A 26,305-nucleotide genomic window follows, 5' to 3' on the forward strand; every position below is an offset into this window, starting at 1 on the left:
TTTACTAAATGCTTTTGTTTTCCTTTAGGAGAGAGAGCGAGGGAGGAGCAGAGAGGGAGAAAGAATCCCAAGCAGGCTCTGTGCTGTCATTGCAGAGCCTGACATGGTGCTTGAATCCATGAACTGTGACATCATGACCTGAGCAGAAAGTAAGAGTTGGGTGCTTAACTGACTGAGCCACCCAGGTGACTCTGGTCAACACAACTTTTAAAACTACAGCTCAGGCACCTCTCAAACTGCTGCCTCTGTGATGGCTCTTGGAGCAAGTGAGTCTGTGGTGGGCTCTTTAAAAGCAAGAATCCTGCTTTTTTGGTAGCCCTCCTGTTCTTTTGAAATTAAGCCCCAATGACTTTAAAGCTCCTAGAGTTAAGCTCTGCTGATTTTCAAAGCCAGACATTGCAAAGCCAGATGAGTCCCTACTCATCTCCTTGACATAAGTGTGTGGGGAGCAGGTGCTCTCTGTAGGGTTTGAACCCTTCCTCAGAGTGTACTTTTGTGCCTTTGATATCCCTTCCACTTGGGGGGGTCCTGTGCTAACATTGTGAGTCCCAGTCAGATTGCATCTCTGCCCACTCTGCCCTTCTTGATGTGGCTTTTTCTTTACATCTTAAGCTGTGGAAGAATTGTTCTGCTAGTCTTCTGGTCATTCTCAGAGTTGCTCTAAATGTAGTTGGAGCCTTAGTGTGTCTTTAGGAGGAGACAAGTTCAGAATCTTTCTACTTTACCTTCTTAATCCTGATTTGGTATGGGTGGTTTTAGTATCATTTCAGTTTTCAAGACCTTTGCCTTGCTTCTTTTGGCCTGTCCTGTGCATGTGCCACTCAACCGTTTGTTTTAGACTGGTTTGGTTAAATTCTCAAAGCTTTTTCTTTGTCCGTTTGGGTCTGTCATGTGCCTGGCTCAGGAATGAGTCTGCAACTTATGTGGGATCATGGAGAACTTTTCCTCCCCATGACTCTTCTCTCCCTTTGCAATCTATTGCCGGTTTGTCTGACTTGTAAGACAGGAATTTTATCTGCATTTAGTCCCTTCTATTGCTCTGCTGTGCAGCTCCCTCAAGGCAGAGTCTGGGCTTGTTCTTAAACATTTCTATGGTAAAGAGTAGCCTTTATTGTAGGATTAGTTTAGCCCTACTGCTATGGCTTGCGATCCTTTTGGAGGAGCATGTGCTTGAAGATCTTTCTACTTGGGGCACAATTCAAACTTCTCTCAGCTCTATGTGATCTGTGAGAATTTTTCAACTGATAGCTTCTCAGTAGTTGTTCCTTTGGTGCTATCCTGAGTCTTACCCTATGCCTGTGAAGTTTGGTGCTCATCCAAATACTCCAGGGGACCACTGTTTAGATTCATGGAACAATTTCTCTGGTAACTTCCCTTGGTACTCTGCTCCTTGAAATCCAGCCACCTCAGTCTCCCTGAAATCGCATCTGTGTTTACTCAGCTCATGAGTCTTGTTTTTTCAATTCAGCGAGACTGCCATCTTTTAATTCTTTGAGATGGCTGTGCTCTGCTGCGGTTCTCCTTCTCTCTATAGTAGTTTAAAAAGTACCTCTAGGCACAAAGTTGAAGGCAGTCTTAACACATTTATTTCCCTTCTCACAGGGATCTCACTCCAGTTTTTTCTATTGTCCAGTGTTTGAAAATAGTTGCTTTGTCTATTTTGTTTAGTTTTTCAATTGTTTATGGTGAGGGGTTAAATACAGTATGTTACTGTGGGAGTGGGAGTGGAAGATGTGTTATCCAGTTATTTTTTAATGAAACAGTACATTGAACAAATTTTTGCTGCATAACAATGCAAAATTTGGAGGCTTAAAACAATACATGATATTGATATCTCATACTAGTATAGAATCTCAAAAAGTCCAGAATCTCATCATCTAAGTTCGAGTCCAAGTACGGGTAAGACTCCTTAGGTAAGCTTCCTTTAGTAAGCTCTTTATGGACTGTTCCTCTAGTTCTTTATATTTTATTTTTTTTAAGTTAAAGTTTATTTTTAAAAATAATCTCTGTACCCCTCGTGGGGTTCAAACTCATGACTTCGAGATCAAGAGTCACATGCTCTTCCTACTGAGCCGGCCAGGTGCCCTTCTAGCTCTTTAGATGTGTAAGACTAGAGACAACTTATCTGCCCCCTACTCCAATATATAATGGTGTAGTAGCATTGGTCCCTAGCAGAATAACTGCTAGACATGTTCTTCTTTAAAAAGGGTGGAACACACAAGGAACTCACTTGTCTATAGTAGGTCTGAAATCCTGCTGGGAAAATGTTGAAAGTTCCTTGGTTTGGTTTCTCACTGGGAATAATTTTCCATGGCTCTTGGTTTGTCCTCTAAGTTCTTTCTTCTGCCATCTGAATCATGTTCCCTTTTCTAGAAAGATGGCGTATCTTTACAGCTGACCAGAAGTCTCAGCTTACTTCCTGCCAGTAGAAATCTGGGGATCCAAAGGCCTTTCTTCATCTGTCCTGTCTCTAGTTTTCTTAATCCAACCTGGCAGTGTTTCAATACATATGCCTTTTAAAAATAACTTTGTGGGTTTTTCTCGTTAATTTTCTTGAGGTTCACTTTTCACTAAACAAAAGCTTCACTTACAAATACCTTCAGGATTTGTTGAAGAGATTTTACAGTACATAATTCTAGGAGCTGGTTTACCAGTATCTGTAAGGCTGTCTTTGTGCGTAATTCTGGAGTTTGAGGTTCATGAGGCAAATGGTCAGAAGAGAAGATGGATGTAAAGTACAGGAAAGCAAGAATAAGCTGGAGCCCACAAGTACAAGTTGGCATCCACAAGGACAGACTAAAACCTGTGTCAGGACTTGCTTGTTGTTTCTGACCTTGATGATGAGTGTCCCGTGGGAGATGGGTGTCTTTGTCATGATACATAATACATATATCTGGCCTAGAATTATGAGAAGATGAAAGAAAATATAGGAGTAGGTAGGGCAGTGGTGCTACATAAAGTGCTGTAAATATTTTGGCTTATTAGGTTAGAATTTTAGAAGTTCAGTTGCTGGGGGTGCCTGGGTGGTTCAGTTGGTTAAGCGTCCGACTCTTAGTTTCAATTTAGGTCATGATCTCACGGTTTGGAGATTTGTACACTCTCTTTCCTCTACCCCTCTTAAGATACATAAAAAAACTTAAAAAAAAAATAAGTTCAGTTGCTGGATCAAGTGGTATGAATGTTTCATTAAGGCTTCAGAGGCTTTTCTAGCTATGCTTCTATTAATACATATGCTCATGTTGGAATAACAGGTTTATTGTACCATTGCATGCATACATTTATTCAAATTTCTTTTTTTTTTAAGTTTATTTATTTTGAGAGAGACAGAGAGAGGGAGAGAGAAAGAGTGAGCAGTGGAGGGCCAGAGAGAGAGGGAGAGAGAGGATCCTAAGCAGAGCTGTGAGATCATGACTTGAGCAGAAATCAAGAGTCAGATGCTTAATCGACTGAGCTGCCCAGGCGCCCCTTAAATTTATCTTCTTTTGATCATCCATTACATTCAAGTAGATGCAGAGAATACAAAATTGTCATCAGCTTTTTCAGGTTGGTACTGAAGACCCTAACAATTTATGCTACTGCCTTATTACTATGAGGAATAGTGTGTATACTTTTGGTTCTTATGAGGTTTTTTTTTTTTTGGTAGTACTTTGCATAGATCTTATTGTTAATTTTGTCCACAAAACATGAATAATATCTCTAACCAATGAGTGCATCTTATATATGATGAAGTGCATAGTTGCTGCTTGATTATTGTTTGTTGGTAGATTAATTTGGAGTGATCCATTTTTGTATTCTGTTTTTCTAACCTTTTCTTCTTTGCTGATGCTTAAAAGCCTATCTGGTAAATTTTTAATTTAGAGTTATTGAGGATTGATCGAAGCTGTCAAATTTCTGTGTTGGCAGGATGAATGTAGTTAGTACTGTCATTTTGGATAATGGACATTTAATTTCAGTTTTAGAGGATTGTATGTGATAACATGTAAGCAAAAGTTCATAATGTTAATATTTTAAGCAATACCCCTTAAACATTTTTTTAAATGTTTGTTTATTTTTGAGAGAGAGACACACACACAGAGTGCGAGCAGGGGAGGGGCAGAGAGAGCGGTAGATACAGAATTCCAAGCAGACTCCAGGCTCTGGGCTGTCAGCACAGAACCCAACAGGGGGCTTGAACTCCCTGTGAGATCATGACCTGGGCCGAAGTTGGACGCATAACCAGCCGAGCCACCCACGTGCCCCTAAACAATAATCCTTTTTATAGTAATTTAAAAATGATAAATACAAGGGCTTTAGTTGATTTCAGTATCTGCTCTTGTATTTAAACATCTTAATTAACAACTTGTGTAACTATATCTAATTCAGTAATGCAAGAGTTTTCCCTCCTCTCCTTTTTATTTTATTTTTTAAGGTTTTATTTATTTGTTTAAACATTTGTTTTAAGTTTACTTATTTATTTGAGAGAGAGAGTGTGTGTGTGAGCAGGGGAGGGGCGGAGAGAGAGAATCCCAAGCAGTCTCAGCACTAATAGTGCAGAGCCCACTGCAGAGCTCAAACTCAGAAACTGTGTGATCATGACCTGAGCTGAAACCAAGAGTCAGACACTTAACTGAGCCACCCCGGCACCCCAGATTTTATTTTTAAGTGATCTCTGCACCCAGTGTGGGGCTTGAACTCATAACCCTGAGATCAAGAGTCCCTTGCTTTACTGACTAAGCCAGCCAGTCACCCGCATTTCCTCCCCGCCCTTTCAATAGTTGAAATACACATTTTTAAAATTTATTTAAAATTTTTTTTTAGAGAGTGAGGGAGAAGGTCAGAGGGGGAGAGAGAGAACAAGAGAGAATATCTTAAGCAGGTTCCACGCTCAGTGCAGAGCCCAACGCAGGGCTGGATCCCACAACCCTGTGATCGTAACCTGAGCTGAAATTGACTGCTCAACTGACTGAGCCATCCAGGTGCCCCTCTCCCTTTTAATTTCTAAATACTTCAATGTGTACCTTTAAAAGTTAAAGACTAGTTTTTTAATGTTTTTTTTTTTTAATTAATTTTTTTGAGAGAGATTGAGACAGCACAATTGGGGAAAGGGCAGAGAGAGAGGGGAGACAGAATCCCAAGCCAGCCCTGTGCTGTCACTGCAGAGCCTGATGTGGGGCTTGATCTGTGAACAGTGAGATCATGATCTGAGTCAAAACCAAGAGTCAGATGCTCAACCTATTGAGCTACTCAGGTGCCCTGATGATGTTTTAAATCAGTAATTTTCTGGGGGCGCCTGGGTGAGTCAGTTGGTTGAACATCTGACTTTTGGTTTTGGCTTAGGTCATAATCTCACAGTTCGTGAGTTTGAGCCCCATGTTGGGTTTAGTGCTGCTGGTGCAGAGCCTGGTTGGGATTCTCTTTCTGCCCCTCTCTCTCTACCCCTCCCCTGCTTGCTCTTTCTTTCTCTTTCTCAAAATAAATAAATAAACTTAAAAAATAAGTCTCTCTTTGTCTCAAAATAAAAAATAAAAATGCAAAAAATTGTTTTCTGCATTCATTAGCTGGAATTTTCTATAATGAAGAACTTTATAAAATCAACAATTTGGTTATTACCTCCAGGAAAAGAGGATAAATGTTTGATCCCTGTCTCAGGGCTGTCTCAGCCTGTCTCAGGGCTCCATCCCACGACCCTGGGATCATGACCTGAGCTCAAATCAAGAGTTGGACGCTCAACTGACTGAGCCACCCAAGCACCCCTAAATGCTTAGTTCTTTACACTTGTTTTCCACTTTTCAGAATGATGAATTGTTTTCTTTAAGGAGAATTGAGTAATAGCTTACTTGGCAAAAGATTGACACAAATTTTCATTCAGACATCTTTTTATCTTATGTTTCATCATATAGTTATGAGAATAGAATTATTAGAGGTTTTTACATTATAAAAATTATTAATTTTATATATTTTGCTTCTTTTGAAGTATTAATATAGAACAAAAAGATTAGACTTGATAACAAGACGAATTATACTTTTTTTAAAATTACAGTTTTTGTCCTCCTAAGTTTGCCAGTCTTAACACTATAAGAAGATACTTGATCAAACTATTAATTTACTGAAAGTGAGGCCATGTAATCTGAACCAAAAGAGAACGTGACACTGAAGTGCTACAGTGAGGGAGTATTGCTATTGGATGAAATTTCAGGTAGGAAATAACTGCATTGTTTGGTATCAGGTAGTCAAATTAGTATATTTCAGCTGATTGCTTTTAGAAAATGAATGCTAGCAAAAATTGTTTTATTCTTAAAGTACTTGTTTTTCTTTGAATGGGAAACATTTTCATTTATAAAAATGAAATGTGAGAGGAAATGTATATTTTTAGCGTTTCTTCTGGCTTTTTTTTTTTGAATAGAAAATTTGTTACCACGTATAAGAAAAGGTTAATTTATATTACTTACAGAGTTGCCAAATCTATCTAAACATCTGGTTCACTTTGTTAAATGCTGATGTGTCGTTTTATTTTTTCCCCAGTTCCAGAGTTGCTTCTGTATAACTTTTCTATAGTGTTTATTTTATATTTGTCATGGAGAGCCATTTTTTTTTTAGCTGTTACCCTATTATTTGCTGAAGCTATTTGAATACTGACTTAAATATTATTTTTGTTTGTTTAAAGCATTTGCTAAGTTTCTAGGATATATGTACAAAACCTGAAATTTTAAAAGAAAGTTTTATAATCAAGTCTTTAGTAGCCTACCTTTTTAAAGCTATTGCACAGCCTGGTTTTAAACATACTACTTTATTTTTATTTATTTTTTTCACCAGGCAGAGATCATGTTTATTAACACTTGAGGATATCTCTTTCCAGGTTGTGAATATCAGGATCATACTCTCAGTATTTGGATTTAGTTTTTGTTTTTTTCAGGTAGTGATAATTTTTTTTAACTTGTTTTATTTTTTATTTTTTAAATAAACATACTACTTTAAATGCACCTGAGATGGTTCTGATTTGTGTCATTTTTTCCCCTTAATTTTTAAAAAATCTTTATTTATTTATTTACTTATTTATTTTTTAACGTTTATTTATTTTTGAGACAGAGAGAGACAGAGCATGAATGGGGGAGGGTCAGAGAGAGAGGGAGACACAGAATTGGAAGCAGGCTCCAGGCTCTGAGCTGTCAGCACAGAGCCTGACGGCGGGGCTCGAACTCACGGACCGTGAGATCATGACCTGAGCTGAAGTCGGACGCTTAACCGACCAAGCCACCCAGGCGCCCCAAAAAATCTTTATTTTTGAGAGAGAGATAGAGTTCAAGTAGGGGAGGGCTGGAGGGAGAGGGAGACACAGAATCTGAAGCAGGCTCCAGGCTCTGAGCTGTCAGCACAGAGCCCTACGTGGGGCTTGAACCCATGAACTGAGAGTTCATGACCTGAGCTGACGTCAGATACTTAACTGACTGAGCTACCCAGGTGCCCCCTGATTTGTTTCATTTTTATAGTATTGATGTTGTATAAGGTACTTTTAAGAGAATCTGTAAATATTTTCTAATTAGTTTCTCAGTAATTATAATGGTACAAAGATATATTATTCCAGCATGATATAAATCTGTTGTTTATCTTCATCTAATTACATTTATATATTCTTCCCAAGCTGTTTGTGGGCTAGCATTTAATATGTTCATTTGTTTTTTGTAGGGTGTAAATTCTTTCCACTTACCTCCTTGGCCCAATCTAGTAACCCTTGTAAAATGGGAGATGAAATTAGAGCTCCTAATTTTTCAATTGCTATGGCTGTTTGCTAAATAAATTTCAGTTCATATTATGATTAGGAAGAGAATGGTATTTTGTCACATAGTTACTCTAAACTGAAAGCATTCTACTAGTTCTTTGGCTTGCTTTAATTTTTTTTTTTTTTTTTTTTTTTTTAAGTAGGCTCCACACCCAATGTGGGGCTTGAACTCATGACCCGGAGATTGAGAGTTGTATGCTGTACTAACTGAGCCAGCCAGGTGCTCCTGACTTTCTTTAAATATAGATTTTAGTAATACATGACAAACCAGGTATATTTCTAGATTGTCACCTTTGTGCCAAATACTCCCTTTGGAATTATTAGACTTTATCAAATTTGTGTTGTATTGAGTTGGGGCAAGTGAACATAGCCTGGATGAGGTAGAAAGACCCAATTGTTCCGAGATAACATCATAAAGAGGCTCAGACCCCTGCAGAACTCTGATTGGCCTGACTTAAATCACAGCCCTACCACTGAAAGAGTATATCTGACAGTATATGATATTATGATTGTCTAACCTGTTTCTTATGCCATTCTGTGAAATTGGCAGGACTGTATCCCTACCAGGACTCTCAAGTCAGTTGAGAGTTTCCCCCATAGAACCAGAGTAAGGGGATTATAAAAGCATGCTTGCCGGAGAAAGGTAAAATACATCAACTTTAAGGGTTGTACCAAGTTGAAATAAGTGAGCATATTTCGAAAATGTGCTAAATACCATAGAGCTTTATAACAGTTTTGTTTTGTTTTGAAAGACAGTATCTTGCATGGAATCAGACAAACTTCAGTTTAAGTCTGTCACTTCTTAGGTTCTTGGGCAAGCTGCGTAAACTTTCTGATCTAGTTCCTGTGTCTGGAAAATTTAGGGAATGATAGCATCAACCTCATAGGATTGTTAGAATCTTTGGGAATAATGTATGACATGTAGTTCCTTCTATAGTTTTCCTTCTTAAGAGCTTACAGTCTGATGGAAACCAGAGTTGTGCAAATATCCATCGAGTGATGAATGGATAAAGAAGATGTGGCATGTATCTATTATATACAATGGAATACTACTTGACATTGAAAAAGATTGAAATCTTGCCATTTGCAACCATGTGGATGGAACTAGAGAGTATTTTGCTAAGTGACATAAGTCAGAGAAAAACAGATATCGTATGATTTCACTTATACGTGGAATTTGAGAAACTCAACAGATGGGAAGTTGAGGGGAAGGGAAGGAAAAATAAGATAAAAACAGAGAGGGAGGCAAACCTTAAGAGACTCTTAAATACAGAGAACAAACGAAGGGTTGCTCGAGGGAAGTGGGTGGGGGGATGGGTTAAATAGGTGATGGGCATTAAGGAGGGTACTTCTCTGGATGGGCACTGGGTGTCATATGTGAGATGAAGCCCTGGGTTTAACGTCTAGCCAGGACTACACTGTATGTTAACTAACTGAATTAAAAAAAATAGTGTACATACTGGTTTATATAAAAAAAAAGATAACTAGCAATAAAGCAATTAAGTGTGAACTGTGCATGCTTTGCAATGTGACAAAGCTATAACAGTTCAGAGTAGGGAAACAGTACGTTGTTTTTGGTTTTATCTGGAAATGTCTGTTTGTAGAGGTGAGAATTGAGCTAAACTTTGAATTTGAGGAAGGGAGAGTAAAGATAAGGAAGTGAGTTTAAAAAAATTTTTTTTTTTTTTAACGTTTATTTATTTTTGAGACAGAGAGAGACAGAGCATGAACGGGGGAGGGGCAGAGAGAGAGGGAGACACAGAATTGGAAACAGGCTCCAGGCTCTGAGCCATCAGCCCAGAGCCTGACGCAGGGCTCGAACTCACGGACTGCGAGATCGTGACCTGAGCCGAAGTCGGACGCTTAACCGACTGAGCCACCCAGGCGCCCCTTTTTTTTAAAAAAAAATTTTTTTTTTAACGTTTATTTATGGAAGTGAGTAAAGCTCCTTGTTATAAGTAGTCTGGACTGGCTTGACTGGTAAGATTCTATGGGAAGAAAATGGGAGGTGTGGCTTTTTGAGATTTTGCGGGGTAAGCCGAGTGATTGGAAATGTTATTTTGTATAGGGGTTATTACATGGCTAAAATGTCTTGAGAAGGTTGATAAGAATTTTGTACTAAATTGGAGTTATTTTTTGGTGAGAAAATTTTTTCATGTACATAATATATTACTGGTTTTAACTCCTTTTCATCCAAACTAAATTAGTCTTTTCTTAAAAATCAATATGTAGTTGATATTTTAATGTTGTAATAGTAGATCTTAAATAACTAATAGGAGCTAGACGAAGGCTTATGTTTCTATGTTGTTTAGATTTCAAGGCCATGAGCTTGTCTGTGGCCTCAGCCTGGGATTTCTGATGGCAAGATATAGAGTCATTTAAATATTAATTCTCACTAGAGCCATCTCATTTTAACCCCATTCTTTGTACCCTTTGTTTATCCTGATAGAAAACACACAGTAATAGATGTTTTGGTAAATACAGGTTCATTGCCTTTAGTATGCTTTTGGTTGGGAAAACTTGTTAACTGTGTTAAATATTTCACCTTCTAGCACTGTTTACCTTCCTGGTTTTGTGATATGTTAAACTATCTGGAAGAATCCTGATACACCATTTAACCAGTTTGAACATTAAGACAAATATCAATGTAAGAGCAAGGAGGAAAGGCTTAGCATGTATGAAAATGAGCTTCAAAAATACCATTTGAATATTTTTGCTTTTAGGGCATTTATTTTGTAAGTGCAGCGGATTGATTAAATTATCCTTCTCTACCCATCGTCCACCACAGTCTCCACTTTGCTTTTCTCTTTCTTTAGGGGTAAAACACTTTACATAATACTGAGACTAAAAAGAAAATGAAGATGGATCGTGTATGAAAGATCATCTTTATTGATACCAACGTGTTAGTTGGTTATAGTATCTGAGCCAGTATTATTGGGATGGTATTTTTTCCAGGATTTTCCGGGCTATCAAATATAATGACCATTTTTTGGGTCTTTGTTTAATATTTTATATGGATGATAGATTAATAGTTCAAAAATAAAAATGAATATGATGATATCTCTCTCCCACCTCTTTTTTCCTGCCAAATAATCTCCCCCTAAATGAATTTAGTCACTGCTAAAGAAAACCTGAAAAGTAACTATTATTGGCACCTCACACATCTTTTCCAAATTTTGTTTGGGTCTTTATGAACAAATGTAACATACTTACATGTTTTTCCTCTTAAAAAAAAAAACACCTTTATATATTTATTTATTTTAAAGAGTGTGGGTGGAGGAGAGGGGCGGGGGGGGGAGAGAGAGAGAGAGAGAGAGAGAGAGAAAGAGAGAAAGAGAGAGAGAGAGAAAGAGAGAGAGAGAGAATCTCAAGCGGGCTCCTTGCTTAGTGAAGAGCCTGACATGGGCGTGATTCCACAACCCTGGGGATCAAGAGTTGGATGCTCAACCAACTGAGCCACCCAGGTGCCTTCCCTCTTTTTAAACGTATATTTTTTTTCTTTTTTTTAAATAAAAAAAAATGTTTTGTTTATTTTTGAGAGAGAGAGAGAGAGAGAGAGAATGAATGGGGCAGGGGCAGAGGGAGAGGGAGACACAGATTCTGAGGCAGGCTCCAGGGTCTGAGCTGTCAGCACAGAGCCTGACATGGGGCTTGAACTAGTGAACCACGAGATCATGACCTGAGCCGAAGTCGGACGCTTAACAGACTGAGCTACCCAGGCGCCCCCTTAAACATGTATTTTCAAGGAAAAGCTTCTTGACATTGGTCTCAGCCATGGCATTTTGGATCTAATACCAAAAGCACAGGCAAAACAAGAAAAAATAAACAAGTGGGACTAGTACATCAATGGGTAGAATGGACATTTTAACAATTTTAAATTTTTTTTTCAACGTTTTTTATTTATTTTTGGGACAGAGAGAGACAGAGCATGAACGGGGGAGGGGCAGAGAGAGAGGGAGACACAGAATCGGAAACAGGCTCCAGGCTCCGAGCCATCGGCCCAGAGCCTGACGCGGGGCTCGAACTCACGGACCGCGAGATCGTGACCTGGCTGAAGTCGGAGGCTTAACCGACTGCGCCACCCAGGCGCCCCCATTTTAACAATTTTAATTCTTCCAAGCAGTGAACTTGGAATATCTTTCCATTCATTTGCGTCTTCGATTTCTTTTATCAGTGTTTTATGTTTTTCATTGTATAGATCTTTTACTATCTTGGTTAAATTTGTTCTTAAAGTATTTTATACTTTTTCTTGCTATTACAAATGAAAATTGTTTATTTTATGTCTTTATCAGATAGCTTGTTGTCACTGTATAGAAATGCAACTTTTTTTTTGAATGTTGATTTCGTATCTTGCAACTTTAACAAATCCATTTATTAGTTTTAACAGTTTTTGGTGGAGTGTATAGAATTTTGTAAAGGATCATATCATCTGAAAACAGATTAGTTTTTCCTTTCCACTTTGGATGCCTTCTATTTCTATTTCTATTTCTATTTCTGTATTTGCCTAATTGTTCTGGCTAGTCCTTCCAATACTATTTTTTTTTAAAGTGGCCAGAGTTGACACTCTTGTCTTACTCCTGATCTTAGAGGAAAAGCTTTTAGCTTTTCACTATCAGTCAGAATAGATCATTGAATGAAGCTTTGAAAACCAGGGGAGCTCTCTAACCAGGTGCTGGAACTGAGGAGTTGATGCCACCAGAATATTCTTTCTCCATTCATGGTGCAGATGAATTTCTCTGTATACATGGCAGGAAAGATGTCTACTGAAAGCTGCCAATTTAAGTAACTTTCCAGCTTTTGACCCCAAAGTACAAAAGCCCTTCCTTTCTACCTCCCAATTAAAAAAAAAAAAAATCTTGGTAATGATTTTGATTGGCTTGAATTAGGTCATGTTTTCACTCCTGGATTTATCATTGTGACCAGGAGAATGGCAAACTTGTATGTGTCCTCTCTATGGCCTAGGTGTGAGGTACTGTGACCTCATTGCCAGGAGAATGCAATGAAGTGGATGGGGGAATGAAAGGAAAAGTGAGTGCAATACAGGCACAAACAACATGTATCTCTTATAGTAGATGTTTGTTTAGGTTTCCAGTTTATTCCTCTATTGTTAATACAGTTCCTGTTTTCACATCTGATGAATCTTTCTACATAAGAATATTGGTACGAAATTATTATAAAGATCTAAAAGTTCATGTTTTTTGGAAAAAAAAGTAATATAGATACTTCTTTTACATATTGTAAATTTTTCTGTTCCTCAAAATAAGACTCAGGTTATAAAGGACTTCAAGTTATAAAGTATGAAATTTAACAATGTGTTTTCTTTAAAATTTTTGTTATTGAAGTACAGTTGATATACAGTGTTGTGTTAGTTTCAGATACATAGCATAGTGATTTGGCAATTTTATACATTACGCAGTACTCACCAGAAAAGTATAGTTGCCATCTGTCACCATGCAGTGTTGTTATAATAGTATTGATTATATTCCCTATGCTGTGCTTTTCATCCCTGCCATTTATTTTATAACTGCAAGTTGTTTGTACTTCTTAATCCCCTTCACCTATTTTCCCAAACCGCCTCCCCTATAGCCACCAGTTTGTTCTCTGTATGAGTCTCTTTCTGTTGTTTGTTGGTTTATTTTTCAGATTCCATATGTAAGTGAAATCATAGTATTAGTCTTTTAAAATAACTTGGAAGCATTGAGAGAATGATAACATGGGCTTGTTAAAGTAATAAAGGATCTTAAAGTATAAGTAATGTTATGAACAGTTTTGCATATAATCAGACTCAAATACTGAAGTAATTGATTTGATTATTGAATGCTTGACATTTTGCTGTCTCTTTCATATTCTATGATGTTTTGATTCCGAGTAATATAAGTTCAGTGGACTTCTGACTGGTTGTCACATAGTGACAAATTTCTGATATTTAAAATATATCACTGCCATAAATCACTAGTTTGCTAGATTGAACTAGAAAGCTATTAAAGAACATGGCAGTATTTACTGTAGATAAATGCAAATTTAAAAAGGTTCTGTGTGTGAAGGTTTAAATGATTTATTAGCTTTCACTGCACACATGAATCCAAAGTTATGTAATGGATTTAGAAAATTTCATTTCCTGTTTGAAGGCTCAAATTTGCATATTTATTTTATAATGCAAATATTTGAATTGAGCCAATAGGGTAAATAAACTCTGTGTGATATTAATATATGCCTAATCGTTTTTTTTTTGTTATATGGCAAGCCTTTTTTAGGTGTAGGACAAGTGATTAAACATACCCACTTTTTTTTTGTTTTTGTTTTTTTTTTTTGTTTTGGCTGGGGTGGGGAAGCATGGAAAGTTAATGAAACTGGGACTGTGTGTCTTATGTGACTTCAGAATTTGTGCTCACCAGAGTTTTTTTGCTCTTTAATTTGGCTTTCATTTCCTGCTAATGAGCACTTTATCCAGGTTAATATATTTTTCTTTTCAATGGGAAATTATCAGTGGAACAATTAATCCTATGACAATTCTAAGTCACACCTCACATTAGTTACTTCCTTTCTATCATTATTTTAATGTTTATTTTTTGAGAGCGCGAGAGAGCATGTGCACGTGGAGAGGGGCAGAGAGAGGAAGGAAGAGGAGTCCCGAGTGGGTTTCATGCCAGCAGCAGAGTCTGATGTGGTGCTGGAACTCATGAACTGTGAGATCATGACCTGAGCCGAAATCAAGAGTTGGACGCTTAACTGACTGAGCCACCCCGGTGCCCCAGTTACTTATTTTTTTTAAATTATACTTTTTATTTTGAGATCATTGTAGATTCACATGTGGTTATCAGAAATAATAGAGAGATCCCTTGTATCCTTTACTCTCTTTATCCCAGTGGGAAAATCTTAAAACTACAATACAATATTGACATCAGTGCAATAAATGTATAGAAGTTTCCATCAGAAAAGGATCTGTCCTTTGCCCTTTTACAGTCACATCTAATTCCTTTCTGCTCCACTCTTCTTTAACCCTTGGCAACCACTAATCTGTTCTGGAGTTATATAATTTTGTGAGTTTAAGAATTTTGTATAAATGGAATCATATACCATATGACCTTTTGTTTTTTTTCAGTATAATTCTTTGGAGATTCATCTAGATATTTGTGTGTGTCAATGTGTTTTTTTTTTTCCTTTTTATTGTTGAGTAGTAATCCAAGGTGTGAATGTACCAGTTAGTTTAACCGTTTACCTGTTGAAGGGCATCTGAATTTTTCTCATTTTTTGGCTGAGACAAATTAAGCTGCTGTTAATATATTTGTGTACAGGTTTTTGTCTGAACAAAAGTTTTCAGTTCTTGGGGAAAAATACCAGATACATATTTGTTAGTATGTATAGTAGTTACATGAAAAAACTATTTCAATAAATTGCTACTCTGTTTTCCACCTAACTCTCATCTTACATTCCCACCAACAGCAGATAGGTGATTCAGTTTCTCTGCATCCTTGTTGGTATTTGGTTTTGTTATTATATTTTATTTTAGATATTCTGATAGATGTGTATCTGTTGTGTATTGTGTATCTAATGATATCTTACTGTGGTTTTCTTTTACATTTCTGTAAGAGTTTATGATGTTGAACATACTTCCATGTGCTTATTTATCTTTGTGTAGTCTTAGGTAAAACACCTATTCTTGTCTTTTGACATTTGAATTTTTTATTCTAATCTTCTGATTAGGTGATGATGATGATGATGATGATGATTTTGCTGTTGAATATGGAGAGTTCTTTATTTATTTTAGGTGTTTTCTTTTGTCAGATGTGTGCTTTGCAAATATTTTCTTCTAGTTTGCAGCTTGTCTTTTCACCTTCTTAACAGGATCTTTTGGAGATCAAAGTTTTACTTGATAAAGTTCAGTTTATCAGTTTTTCCTTTTATGAGCCTTGGTTTTGATGTCATCTAAGAACTCTTTGCCTAGTTTTAAATCCTGAAGATTTTTTTCCTGTGTGTTTCTCTGAAAGTTTTATTTTTTACCTTGAAATCTGCAATTTACGTTGAGTCGGTTTTTGTATAAGGTATGCTGTCTACTTAGGTGAAGGTTCATTTGTTCATTTATGGATATCTAATTGTTTTAGCACTGTTTATTGGAATTCTTCCATTGAATTGCTTTTGTATCTTTGTCAGAAGTCAGTTGAGCATATTTATGTGGTCTGCTTCTGGGTTCTCTATCCCATTCTGTTGGTTTATATATCTGTTCACATGGTACTACCTATAGTGTTGACTGCTGTAGCAATAGGTCTTGAAATTGGGTAAACTAATTTCTTCCACTTTATTTTTCTTTCTCAAGATTGTTTTTGCTCTCTTAGTTCTTTTGCTTTTCAATAGGAATTTTATTTGTAATTTTTTTCAATTTTATTTATTTATTTATAAATGTTTATTTTGAGAGAAAGAATGAGTGAGCAAGGGAAGGGCAGAGAGAGAGAGAGAGAGAGAGAGAAAGAAAGAAAGAGAAAGAGAGAAAGAATATCCCAATTAAGCTTCACTCTTTCAGTGGAGAGCCAGATGGGGGCTCCATACCATGAACTGTGAGATCATGACCTGAGCTGAAATCAACAGTTGGATGCTTAACTGACTGAGTCACCCATGTGCCCCCCACCCCCGCTTTTTTTTGAAATTTTAGAGAGCATGAGAGTGGGAGAGGGGCAGAGGGAGAGAGGGAAAGAATCTTAAGCTGATTCCATGCTGAGCATGGAGCCCAGTGCGGGGCTCGATTCCATGACCCTGGGATTGTGATCTCAGCCAAAATCAAGAGTCAGACACTCAACTGACTGAGTCACCCAGGCACACCTCAGTATCAGTTTAGAACATTCATTCCAAATCTGCAGAAATCTTGCTGAGATTGTGATAGGAATTTTGTTCAATCTGTGTATCATTTTGGGGACAGTTGGTATCTATACTGTGAACACAGTATATGTCTACATTTATGTAGATATTCTTTTATTTTTTTAAATCATCATTTTTTGTTTTCAGCATGTAAGTCCTGTATGTGTTTTGGTAGATTTACATCCATCTACATCTAAATATTTCAAAGATTTTTGAGCAACTGTAAATAATACTGTATTTTTAATTTCATTGTCCACGTATTAACTGTTAGTATACAGAAATGAACACAATTTTTTATAGGCTGTAACCATGTTGAACTTACTTATTAGTTCTAGGATGTTTTTTGGTACATACCTTTGATTTCAACATAGATAATCATGTTATCTGCAAATAGAGGCAGTTTGTTTCTTCCTTTCTCATATGCATGCCTTTAATTTTCTTTTTGCCAATTATTGCCTTGGCCCTAACTTCCAGCACTGTGTTGAGTAAGAGTGGTGAGAGTGTATATCCTTGCCTTGTTCCTGATCTTTGGGAAAAGCATTCAATCTTCTACTGTAAATTATAATGTTAGTTGTGGATTTTATGTAGATGCCCTTTATCAAGTTGAAAAGATTCCCTTTATTCATATTTTTCTGAGAGTTTTTATCATCAGTTGGTGTTGAATTTTATCAGATGCTTTTATTTTGTATCAGTAGATATGATCATGTGATTTTTCTCCTTTAACCTATTAATATGGTGGGTTATTTGTTTGATTTTTCGATACTGAAATAATGTATCTCTGGAATCAAATCCATTTGGTATATAATTCTTCTTATATATTGTTGAATTCTACTTGCTATTAAGAAATTTTTTAAGCTCATTTATTTATTTTGAGAGAGAGCGAGCAAGCGAGTGTGGGAGGGGCAGAGAGAGAGAGAGAATCCCAAGCAAGCTGTGCACTGTCAGTGCAGAGGCCGATGTGGGGCTCGAACTCATGAACTGTGAGATCATGACCTGAGCTGAAACCAAGAGTTGGATGCTTAACCGACTGAGCCACCTGGGTGCCCCTGCTTTTATTTTAAATTAAAAAATGTTTTCTACTTGCTATTATTTTAAGAATTCTTTTGTTTATATTCATGAGGGATATTGGTATACAGTGCCTTTTTTTGTACTGTCTTTGGTATCAGAGTAATAGTAGTTCATAAAATGAGTATAAAATTAGTGTTAATTTTAAACATTTGGTAGAATTATTTTTTTTTCTTTAGTGTTTTATTTATTTATTTTTAAGACAGAGAGAGACAGAGCATGAGCAGGGGAGGGGCAGAGAGAGAGGGAGACACAGAATCTGAAGCAGGCTCCAGGCTCTGCGCTGTCAGTACAGAGCCTGACACGGGGCTCGAAGTCACAAACCGTGAGATTATGACCTGAGCTGAAGGTGGATGCTTAACCGACTGAGCCACCCAGGTGCCCCTGGTAGAATTCTTTAGTAAAACAATGTGAACCTTGAGAATTCTTTTTTGAGAGTTTTAAAATTATGAATTCAATTTCATTAATAGTTGTGTCACTTAAATTATTTATTAAAATTTTTTTTTAACATTTTATTAAAAAAATTTTTTTTAATGTTTATTAATTTTCGAGAGACAGAGAGACAGAACATGAGTGGGGGAGGGGCAGAGAGAGAGAGGGAGACACAGAATCCGAAGCAGGCTCCAGGCTCTGAGCTGTCAACACAGACCCCGACGCGGGGCTCGAACTCACAAACTGCGAGATCATGACCCGAGCCAAAGCCGGACGCTTAACTGACTGAGCCACCCAGGTGCCCCAACATTTATTTTATTTTTGAGAGAGAGCATAAACACAGGAGGGGCAGAGAGAGAGGGAGACATAGGATCTGAAGCAGGCTCCAGGCTCTGAGTTGTCAGCACAGAGCCTGATGTGAGGCTTGAACCCATGAACCTGAACTGTGAGATAATGACCTGAGCTGAAGCTGGATGCTTAACCAACTGAGCCACCCAGGCACCCCTTAAATGATCTATTTCACATTGAGTAACTGTGGTAGCTTGTGTTTTTTGAGGAATTGGCTGATTTCATCTATGTTATCAAATTATTTGGTTAGAGTTGTTTGTAGTATTATTTTTTGTCATCTGCAGGGTCTATACTGATATTTCCTGTTTCATTCCTGATACTGGTACTTTGTGTCTTTTTTTCTGTTATTTTTTAGTCCTGCTAAAGTTTTCTAAATTTTATTGATTTTTTTTTCAAAAACCTATCTTTTTATTTCATTGATTTTTCTCTATTATTTTTTGCTTTCAGTTTCATTATCTTTTTAATTTATCATTTCCTTCCTTCAGCTTGCTTTGCATTTATTTAAAAAATTTTTAAGTTTATTTATTTATTTTGAAGAAGGATGCAGAGAGAGAGAGGGAGAGAGAGAGAATCCTAAGCAGGTTCCATGCTGTCAGTGCAATCACTGATGTGGGTCTCAAACCCACAAACCATGAGACCGTGACCTGAGCTGAAATCAAGAGTTGGATGTTCAAGTGACTGAGCCACCCAGGCACCCCTTGCTTTGGATTTATTTTGATCTTCTGTTAGGTTCTTAAAATGAAGATGTAGATTATTTGAAACTTCTCCATTTTTCTAATATATACATTTAGTGCTAAGAGTTTCCCTCTAAGTACTGCATTAGCTATGGCTCACAGATTTTTGATATGTTGTATTTATAGTCATTCATTCATTCATTCATTCATTCATTCATTTATTTTAGGTAGGCTCCATGCCCTGTGTGAGACTTTAACTCATGACCCTGAGATCAAGAATCACATGCTCTACTGACTGAGCCAGCCAGGCACCCCTGTTGTATTTTATTTTGATTCAGTTCTTGGTATTTGTTTTTAGTTCCCTGGAGACTCTTTTTTGACCTGTCAATTATTTAGAAATGCATATTTTAGTTTCCAAATGTTTGGAGTTTTTTTTCTGATAACTTTATCTTTGTGTTAGTTCTTTCTTTACCTTTCTATTCTAGTTTGATTCTCCTGTAGTCAAAGAACCCATTGTATATGATTTCATTTCCTTTAAATTTGTTGAATTTTGTAGTAATGTCCCAGGATACAGTCTATTTTCATATATATCCCATGGGCACTTGAAAACAGTCTTTCTTTCTTTCTTTCTTTCTTTCTTTCTTTCTTTCTTTCTTTCTTTCTTTCTTTCTTTCTTTCTTTCTTTCTTTCTTTTTCATTTGCATCCAAGTTAGCAGGTAGTGCAATAATGATTTCAGGAGTAGATTCCTTAATGTCCCTTACCCATTTAGCCCATCCCCCCTCCCACAACCTCTCCAGTAACCCTCTGTTTGTTCTCCGTATTTAAGTCTCTTTGGGAATGCAAGCTGGTGCAGCCACTCTGGAAAACAGTATGGAGGTTCCTCAAAAAATTAAAAATAGAACTACCCTACGACCCAGCAATTGTACAACTAGGTATTTATCGAAGGGATACAGGTGTGCTGTTTCGAAGGGGCACATGCACCCCAATGTTTATAGCAGCACTATCAACAATAGCCAAAGTATGGAAACAGCCCAAATGTCCATCGACAGATGAATGGATAAAGAAGGTGTGGTATATATATACAATGGAGTATTACTCGGCAATCGAAAAGGATGAAATCTTGCCATTTGCAACCACGTGGATGGAACTAGAGGGTATTATGCTAAGCGAAATTAGTCAGAGAAAGACAAATATCCTATGGCTTCACTCATATGAGGAATTTAAGATACTAAACAGATGAACACAAGGGAAGGGAAGCAAAAAGAATATAAAAACAGGGAGGGGGACAAAACATAAGAGACTGTTAAATATAGAGAACAAACAGAGGGTTGCTGGATGGGTTGTGGGAGGGGGGATGGGCTAAATGAGTAAGAGGCATTAAGGAATCTACTTCTGAAATCATTGTTGCACTATATACTAACTAATTTGGATGTAAATTAAAAAATTAAAAGTAAAAAAAAAGTCTCTTATGAAAAACAATATGTATTCTGTTGGGTTGAGTCTTATGTGTCAGTTCTTATTGGTTGATAGGAGTTCTAATTCTTGCAGATTATCTAAGAAGACAGTGAGGTAGGGACATTTACTTTTATAACATAATGATAGTACTTTCCTCAAAGTGAAGGAGAGCCCCATGGGAAAGATCATGAGTTTGTGTGGAAGACACTGATGTGTACACACATATACAACCACATACGTATACATACAGACACATGCTGATTTATATACACACATTCACACATACATACTTACAGTAAATATTGGAGTTTTGGGTAGTTTACCCAGAGAGTATAGAATATAGATCTGGGTGGGATTTTGCTCTTGGAGGAAAATCATCAAACATCCAGAGGAGAAGATAAGATTTCTGTCCACCTGGGGATAAAAGAAGGGATGCCAAAAGGGGGAATAATAATGCATAAAAAGTGGTGAGAGTACAATATAGATATACTTTACACATTGTATAATTTTGCTTTTGGTCTAGATAAATTGCTGTGGGCAAGTCTTTTCTTAGTTATCAATCAAGTAGATATCTAGCCTGATCATAAAGCTTAAGAAACCAGAACAGAAATAGTATATCATAATGTTTTATAATATGGTACAAAACCATATGATTCTGGAATGTAGATTCAGAATTGGTTATGTAGTGTGTTCAATAGTATCTTAATTGGAAAAAAATGTTTCTTATTAATCTTGACATGGTAAAAGTAGTAAACTTACAAATAATTGAAGGCCAGGAAAGAAGAGGTGTGGAAGTTTGTGTGAGTGCATATTACATTTGATGGCTCTTATAAATGACTTGGGTTATTGTATTAAGGATTATTATGGTTTTGTTTTTAACCATTTTGAACCAATTGAGTGCAATAGGCAAAGAACCCCCCCCCCCCCCCCCCCCCCCCCCGCCTTACTCCCAAATTAGGCAAGATGGTGCTATGGGGTCATAGAGATAGAATGCTGCTGGTGAAAGTCTCCATTATTAGGGTTTATTATGTCTCGTGTGAGTCAATTAAATAATTGGCTACATTTAATTTACTACAGTTATTATTTGATAGCATGTACTTTCCCAAAAAGTGTTCTACAAAATACAAATTCTAAGTTTATGTAGGGCAAGAATTCTCTGTTCATATGGGTCAAGTGAAGTTAAATGTACTTGAGAACCTCATCAAGCCTTTTTACATAAAGTTTGAAGTTATCAGAGGGAGTATGCTATGTAGTTTTTTTCCATCAAATTGATTTGATTTGGGTGGAATTATGCAAAGAACCATTCTTTCACAGTGACTATTGGATATGTTGCATAGTTGACTGGAGTAGTCTTTGATAAGTTCTCTTAATATGATTAATAAATGGAGGTGTGATAGGATACACAAAATGTTGCTCTTAGTTACTTGCCCCTAGTTTAAAAAAAGGGAATTGAGTTTAATGAAATAAGTTTTTTCTTCTTTTAGTGCTTAAAAAAAGATTTATAGTAAAGAACAGAGAAAATAGGATATATAAATACCCTCAACTTAGAACAAATTTGCTTTGGGTTAGAAAAATGTCTTTATACATAGAGTCACATACATAATTTTATATAAACACATACATGTTATTGTATATACATGTATAAACTTACATGTATGATTCTTGTTTTTCCTTATCTTTTTAAACTTTGTTCTGTGTTCTGCCTCTTTCTCTCCATGGCCAGTTTCTCCTGTGCTCTCCTACAAAGTGAGCAATGTTGACAGCCATGTTTATAGACTTCTGTATTTTATGGACATTTAATCCAGTAGATCAAGTATACTGATAGTTGTGTGTGTGTAATGAAGGAGTTCTCAGCTAGTTTAGTGATGGTAGTAAAGAGGAAGAGGGACAAATTTAAGAAATTTTAGGAGGTAGAGTCAGCAGGAAGAGCTGGAAGAGCAGAGTTGAAGATGCCATGTGGGAGGATTACCAACTGGGGTAGCAATCATAGCAGGGTTAGGGAGAAGATCATCAGTTATGTTTTAGCCATGTTTATTGTGAAGCAGTATGTGTAGATGTCTACAAGCAATAAGACATGAGTTTAAGAAATTGGGGAAGAAGCTAAGTTGAGTTGTAGTAGTCGTATCTGGAAGTCTCTTTGATGTGATTTGTTTCTGTCTCACTGGTCTACTTTGTTCTCCTGTACCCTGCTTGTCAGCACCCTCAACCCCTTCTCTCTGCACCGGAGGGTTGGAAGACTTGTTGACGCTCAGAGGGTCTCCACATGTAGAAACATCGCCTGCAGGATGGCCAGCACAGTGGGGCCAGACCTTTGAGAGCACTCTCCGAGTCCTTTCCGCACTCACAGTAGTTTGGTAATTCTGTGGGTAATTGTGGGGAGGACTTCTGCGAAGGAAAGCGTCCATAATTGTCAGGGTCTGCTGCGTATTTACTGCATTGCACTGGAGCTCCCCTAGGACCTGTGACCTTTGCTGCTACCACACCCTTTTCTCCTTCAACAACATCAACTCCACAGCCTCTCCATCTCCTACTGCGAAGTACTGAGCAGGTACTTCCAGGGGTTATTTTTTTATGGCAGTCTCGTGTACAAATACATTTTCTTCAGTGTCATTCCTGTGGATGAAATCATATCTGTTTCTTACAGTGAACTATTTTACTGTTCCCAAAACAGATTATCTTGCCGTCCCTTTTCGCAGGCACCGATGATGTGAGGTCGCCTGAGCCCTTGCTCCCTGCGCGGTTGCTCGTGCTTGGAGTCCTCAGAGCAGAGGGTGGGGCGGCGGGGGCTGCTGCTACTTCTGGGCCTAGTGGTTGCGTGGATTTGCCTGCTTGCGCAGCTGTGCCTTTTCCCAGCATGTTATGGTTAACTAGGCCGGTGGTGGTGGTGGGGCTGCTCAGGGCTCTCTGGGGTGTGCTCCCTCTGTGGATTGAACTTGATACTATTTTTGAAGTGAGATTTTTAATAGCAGATGGAAGGATGTGTGAGTTCTTTAATCCTCATCTAAGAGGATGTGCCTTAATTGAGATACTTTTAGTTTATTTAATTGTCACATCAACTTTAAGAGATGGGTACCATTATTATCCTAATTTTACAGGTGAGGAAGTGAGCCATAGAGAGGTGAACTATCCTGCCCTTGCCCTTATACTTGGTATCTGGTAGAACCAGGAGTCAAATGTGGTCTGGCTCCAAAGGATATGCTCTTAACCACTGTTCTAAGAGTAGCCGTGTTTCTGAAAACACTCAAGCTATAATTGTTTATGGTTAAGGATGTTGGACAAAATGCAATTTGGGAGTGACTCATGAAAGTACTATCATTAAAATTAAGATCTCACACCAAAAGGTAGATATTTTACTCATCTTTCATTGTGGATACTTGATACTGTATACCTGATCTGTTTTATATCCTTATTGTGTAGCTTTCTTTCCCTCAGTTTTGATAGGATACATCAGTTGCACACAATTTGATTTTTGTAAATACAAATTAAGAAGCATTATTTTTTCCTGTTTTGTTTTCCACATATTCAGTGCATATTGAAAAGATTAAATTATCTTTTCTCTCCCTTATATTCAAAGAAAATATGTATGTACTTCTTTTGAGACATGGAAATGTGTCATAAATATATGACTTTGAAAGTTAAATCCTTTTGTAACTCCATCTTACAAGATAGCCACCACTAATAGTCTGCTGTATATTCTTCAGGCTTTTTCTATAGAAATAACTGCCATACATAATGCATAAATATGATATGTGTATGTGAGAGGTGTATAAAATAGACTTTTGGCTGATTGGGAAATTCATATGAGGATGAAACCAAATACCACCATTTTAGAAGGCATTTTGGAGATAAATGAATACTTGTAAAACTATGGAAATTTTTAATTCTTACTGAAGTTTTCTTATTGAACATTTTAGTAAAGTTTTGTACATCTCGTATTCTAATTCAGAGAATACTTTCTTGGCAATGCAGAGTAGTGCATTGCTCTTGTGGTCACGGAATGGCACATTTGTGAGCCTAAATAGCCTCTCTTTACGCTGATGTAAACTGTGGGGTAAGATATTATTTTGACTGACTATCAGTAAAGGGCTGTTGTAAAGCAAAGGCTGATGATTATGTTGCCATCAACATACTGAACTTTCTTCTTTACTATTACCTGGCTAAGGTAAAGCCTTACTGTGTTTTGTTCAGTGTTAGGAATGATCTTAAAGGCGTGTGTGTGAATCAAGTTATAATGTAAGCAAATCTCTTACCATTCTGTATTATTTATTATTTATTTATATAGTAAAACTGTGCCATAGTAAGACATGTGGAGTCTGAAAGTTCAGATGTGTAAAATTTAGGATGGGGCTAATTTGAGATTAAATTCAATAATTTTAGTCTATGTGTTTTAAAAAGCACAAAAGTAAAATAACTGAAATTTGATACTATACACAGCTGAGTTGAGAAAGTGTGAAATGATAAGAAGGCATTTTCTCATAATTCTGTCCTCCAGTCATTGAATTTTATCCTACCACTTGAGATTTTTGATTGCAGAGTATGAGGCAGAGGACAATAACCAGTTATTTGAATTCATTTATCACAGGCTTTTACCCTATTAGTAAACGCTTTTTTTTTTTTTTGCTTTAAAAAAAGAATATAATGTTCTATCTGCAGTTTTTAAACTCATATTAAGTGGCAGTCTGTTTTCCTCTTATTTAGCTATTTGTATTCTCAATCATTTTTATGTGTATAATTAATAGCTTTCATAATAACTAATTAGTGCAGTATTTAACTTTTACAGTAGGAAATGTACATTTATTCTAGACTTTTTTTTTAAGTTTATTTTGAGAGAGACAGAGAGTGCGAGTGGGGGAGGGGCGGAGAGAGCAGGAGAATCCCAAGCAAGCTCCGTGCTGTCAGTTCAGAGTCCGTGGCAGAGCCTGTTGTGGGGCTCAAACTCACACAACTGTAAGATCATGACCCGAGCTGAAATCAAGAGTTAGTTGGATGCTTAACCGACTGACCCACCCAGGCACCCTATCTGATAGACGTTTAATGTATAGCACATGTAACGAGATTTTTACTCCAGAATGTCTGTGTTTGAGAGTGACTGTATTAAATCCAAATGACTTGTCCTTTTCATATTACTGATACTGTTATGTTGATTATTTATGATGTTAATATACTTGATAATATAATCATTTGTCACCTAAACTTTAGGAATGCCTGAAGTGATGCATAAGTGGGCATCTAGCTAAAACTAAGCAACATAATTTGGCCTGATACTTACACTGAAGCTAAATGTTCATGTTATTTAATTGAAATTTTATTGTATTTTTAAAGAAATACGATCATAATGTATGTACTGATTTGTAAATTTAGTAGTAGGTCTTGAATACCATGACATACTAACATATATAGATTTATATTCTTTTTAAAGGTTACATGGTATTCCCTTATACGGATATACCATCATTTATATGTTTGTTTCTGTATTGGTGGATATTTAGGCTATTTCCAGTGTTTTATTTTTACAAACAGTGCTGCAATATAAATTTTTGTATCTTAATTTCTGAGCCTTTCTGTATATAATTTTGTAGATGATATTTTTATTTTTAAATTTTTTTGAATGTTTATTTATTTTTGTAAGATAGAGTGACAGAGCATGAGCAGGGGAGAAGCAGGGGAAAGGGAGACACAGAATTCAAAGCTGGCTCCAGGCTCTGAGCTGTCAGCACAGAGCCT

The 26,305-nt window shown here is 36.9% G+C and overlaps 1 protein-coding gene and 1 pseudogene across 2 annotated transcripts in view; one reads left to right on the plus strand and one right to left on the minus strand.

Moving 5' to 3' along the window:
- Window positions 1-26,305, plus strand: part of LRBA (LPS responsive beige-like anchor protein) — a 794,075-nt gene that overhangs the window by 59,734 nt on the left and 708,036 nt on the right. The gene's annotated exons all lie outside the window — the stretch shown is intronic.
- Window positions 22,535-23,605, minus strand: LOC122217798 (annotated as a pseudogene).

Source organism: Panthera leo, chromosome B1, assembly GCF_018350215.1.
Source record: "Panthera leo isolate Ple1 chromosome B1, P.leo_Ple1_pat1.1, whole genome shotgun sequence".
NCBI classification, from domain to species: domain Eukaryota; kingdom Metazoa; phylum Chordata; class Mammalia; order Carnivora; family Felidae; genus Panthera; species Panthera leo.